This window comes from Mandrillus leucophaeus, unplaced genomic scaffold (genome assembly GCF_000951045.1).
Source record: "Mandrillus leucophaeus isolate KB7577 unplaced genomic scaffold, Mleu.le_1.0 Scaffold208, whole genome shotgun sequence".
Taxonomy (NCBI): Eukaryota; Metazoa; Chordata; class Mammalia; order Primates; family Cercopithecidae; genus Mandrillus; species Mandrillus leucophaeus.
The window spans coordinates 2,229,771-2,233,715 of NW_012102121.1; positions in this window are offsets into that span (position 1 = coordinate 2,229,771).

The following is a 3,945-nucleotide window of genomic DNA, read 5'->3' on the forward strand; positions in this document are numbered from 1 at the left end:
GGGGTGGGGATGGGGTGGGGATGGGGTGGGGATGGGGCGAGGCCTAACCTCTTGTAGGGATTTCTTGCACCTTCTACACCTAGAAGGGTTGTACACCCCACATCCGAGAAAGGCCAAGGCCTCTGCATTTCCACATCTGAGGAAACCATCTCTCTGTATCTGGGAGAGGTCTCTAAGCCCGTCATCGGAGGAAGGCCCCGCGTCCCTACACCTGGCAGGAGACTGAACCTCCTCACCTAGGGAACCGCCTATAGTGCAGTCTCGCACTTCCCTCTGCCACCTGGGTGTGGACTCTGCATTCCTACTTTAGAGGTCCCCAGGTTCCCTGGCCCTAAGAAGTGTGAAAATCTCTGGCAACACAGGTTCTTTGGACACATTTACTGAGTTCCTACCCAGTGTTGGTCGCAGGCTTGCTGCCAGGCTGTTGGGGAGCCTGGGACAGAAATGGAGTGTCCTGAGCGATGGTTACGCCCTGACTGGAATAGGTGCAGGCATGGTGGAAGTGCTGCCTCGCCATCCTAAAAGTTCCCCTAAGAAGAAGATAGCTTGGACAGGAGCAGTGAGGTAGACCTTGTCCTCCCCGACCTTCACAGGCCAGTGATTGTCATCTATTCTGATCCGGGCCTTCTTCTCATCCCGCTTTACATGCTCTCCTTGGAGGATCACATCCCTGAAGCTATATCATGAAGTCTAGTGCTCCCAAGTCTAGCCTTAACTTCTCTCTGGAATCCTAGACTCATTTACCTAAGTGCCTACAGTAATGGGGACGGTATTGATTCCTGGTTCACTTACTAACTTTGTGATCTTGAGCAAGTTAATCTCTCTTAGCCTCAGCTTCCTCATCTGTAAAATGGTTGTAATACTAGCTACCTCTCAGGGTTGTTATTCATTAACTTATGCCAGATCGACCACATCTCAGCAAATGCCAGCTGATACAACCCCCAGGACCATGTGACTAAGAGGCCCCTTCCCCCAATCCAGTGCCATGAAATTCACATAAGACCCCTATAAATCCAGAATGCTATCTTGAAAAGAAGGGAAGAGTGAGTCATCCAAAGCTACTAAAGTACTTAGAGACTGTCTAAAATAAATTATTGGATCCTATAGAGTTTACCAGAGTGGATTACTTTTAGCTCCCCACCACTGCCCATTACCCAGCAGGGTGAGGGCATTGTGAGAAAGATCAGACTAGTTATAGGAAACAGAGGAGACTTAAATCATTGCACATCTGAGTGTAATGTGAGCGAATTTTGTGACCCAGCTGCAGGAGTTCAGATTTTATCCTGAAAACAGTGGGGAGCCACTGAAGAATTTTTGAGCAGAAGAGTAATGTGATCATATCCAGAAATTAGTAGGATGATTTGGGCTATGGTGTGGAATGGGGGCTTGAAAGCATTTGAGAGTGAAGGCAAGGATTAATGATGAGGGACTGAAATGATGGAGGGGAAAAGTTGTGGAGAGAAAAGGAGAGCATTGAGGATATTTGGGAGCTGCTGTTGGTGGGACTTAGAGACCTAGAGGATAGGAGAGGTAAGCAGGAAGGAAAAGTCTGGGATAACTCCCAGGTTACTGACTAGGAATACTGTGATGCCATTTACTAAATACACAGGTTCAGGAGAGAGGTCCAGACTAAAGATAATATTTTGTGAGTTATCAGCAAAAGAGTGGTAGTTAAATGAGAAAAATAGATTAGCTCACCCAGGGAGAGTGAGAATTAGTTTAAGCAAAAAGATAAATTTATAATCAGATACTGAAACCTAAGGGCAAGGATGACTCAGGAACAACTGAAACTGAGAGATCAAAAGTCACCCAGAAGAGTTCTCTCTCCACCTCTCAACGCTGTTACTTTCTGCCTGCCTCCATTTCCCTCCCCTGCCCCAAGTCCCTGTCCTCCCCATCCCCAGACTGACTTCCAATGTTCTTCTAGTCCACATGGTAAAAAACGGGACTTCAGACAATTCTAAAATTTTAAAGTTTGTTGCGTAGGCATCCAAAGAGACTGGCTGCTGCTGCTGCTCCTGCCAGCTCCTCCTCGTCCCCTCCCTCCCTTCCTTCTTCTTCTTTTTTTTTTTTTGTTTGCAAATTTTTCAGGAAATATTTTGATTCAACTTAGATGCTTACCTCTGGGCCGGGCGCGGTGGCTCAAGCCTGTAATCCCAGCACTTTGGGAGGCCGAGACGGGCGGATCATGAGGTCAGGAGATCGAAACCATCTGGCTAACACGGTGAAACCCCGTCTCTACTAAAAAATGCAAAAATAAACTAGCCGGGCGAGGTGGCGGGCGCCTGTAGTCCCAGCTACTCGGGAGGCTGAGGCAGGAGAATGGCATAAACCCGGGAGGCGGAGCTTGCAGTGAGCTGAGATCCGGCCACTGCACTCCAGCCCGGGCGACAGAGCGAGACTCCGTCTCAAAAAAAAAAAAAAAAAAAAAAAAAGATGCTTACCTCTGGACTAATCAATGGTAGTCAAGGGATGAAGATCAAAGATCAAATTGATTAACATGATAACCCTATGGGTAGTGAGGAGGTGGAGGTGGTGGTTTCCAGGGGAAGGAGCATCATAAAGAAGGAAAATGGCAGGTGTCCATACAGTCCACCCTTTGTTTGCCCAACACATACACATTATTTCCTATTACATGATTCCAAAAAGGCCCTCATCTACATAATCCAATCATCCTATGATACAAATGCCAATAAATTCGCCTCTTTACAATGGAGAACAATTCAGTGACACACCCAGCTGCTGCTTCTGGAGATCATAGCATAGGTTCACTGTTCTTCAGATATAGGTTCTCCAGGTAATGTCCCTTCATGCTCTAGTGAGGTCTCCATGAGGTAGGAAATGTGGCTTCTAATAATCCCACTACCTTTTAACTTCCTTTGAACTATCTTTAAACTACTCCCCCTATGAAAAAGTCCTGATATGTAGAGATAGAAGAAATAGAGAATAAAATGGGGTGAAAAGGAAGCACTGTGCATTGGTCACTAATCCAGAACATCATCTACTGTAGATTTTTTTGGCCATGAATAATAATGAAATGATGGGATTAGCAAATCTCATGGCATCTGTTGACTTGCTCCTTTGGCTGTGGAGTTCCTCGGTCAGCCAATCTGGCTGCCTTAGTTTTTGCCCACAAGGTAGAAATCCCTTATCCAGTGTTTTGAGAAGGCCATTATGGAGGATTTCTCTGTGCAGCACTGTACTGATTAGCACTACACCTTCTGGTGGTGTTTTACAGATTATCCTGGGATTGAACAATCACAGAGCTCTACACTTAGGAGGATTGGATAAGGGCTTTTCCCTCAACAGGTTATGCAATTCTTTTAAAACCATAATCAGCTGCCTATCAATTTCATTTGGAGATATTCCATTTGCTAATAACATGTTGGATTGGTTCTAAGGTGCACTTTTTTTTTCCAAGTTTAAACAACTATGTAATCAGAATGTGTCTTACAATTAATAGCATGTAATCATTTTTTAGCCTCTTCTTTTTTTTTTTCTTTTTTATTTTATTTATTTATTTTTTTGAGACAGAGTCTTGCTCTGTTGCCCAGGCTGGAGTGCAGTGACACAGTCTCGGCTCATCACAACCTCTGCCTCCCGTGTTCAAGCGATTCTCCTGCCTCAGCCTCCCAAGTAGCTGGGACTACAGGCGTGCGCCACCATGCCCGGCTAATTTTTGTATTTTTTAGTAAAGGCAGGGTTTCACCATGCTAGCCAGGCTGGTTTGGAATTCCTGATCCACCTGCCTCAGCCTCCACAATGCTGGTATTAAAGGCAAGACCCACTGCACTGGGCCCTCTTTTTTCTTAGTCGTTTATACAATAACTTGCCTCTTATAATCAATGAAATCTGAGATTATTAAATATAGTAATTTTATCAGTCAGGGTTCTTTTTCACAAATAATAGAATCCATTCCGGATAAAGCAGAAAAATGATTTGTTA